This window comes from Paramormyrops kingsleyae, chromosome 9, assembly GCF_048594095.1.
Source record: "Paramormyrops kingsleyae isolate MSU_618 chromosome 9, PKINGS_0.4, whole genome shotgun sequence".
NCBI classification, from domain to species: domain Eukaryota; kingdom Metazoa; phylum Chordata; class Actinopteri; order Osteoglossiformes; family Mormyridae; genus Paramormyrops; species Paramormyrops kingsleyae.
Window position 1 is genome coordinate 26,151,616 of NC_132805.1, and position 367 is coordinate 26,151,982.

Consider the following 367-nt stretch of genomic DNA (forward strand, 5'->3'; position numbering starts at 1 on the left):
GCGTGATCGATGAGCCCCCTCCTGGGATTTTTTTTAGTAGGCCCTGGAACTTGCCTTTGTGATGTTGATGGAATTTGTACCTCGGGTAATAATAGTTGGGGACCCCTGTTCTGTAACGATATAATTTATACCCAAAAAGCTAATAAGAACGAACGACTAATAACAGTCAAGTATTTGTGTTTCTAAATATATAGATTTTAAATTGAAATTCATTGTAACTGATCAGTAAAATCGACAATCTGTGTGGTCATTAGATTGTTACCCCAACAATATCCCGGATGTTTATGCTTGTAGACAACACAGACATCAGCTCACAGAAAATTAAATCAGCATGGGAACACCGGCAGATGACAAATTTAGACAATGC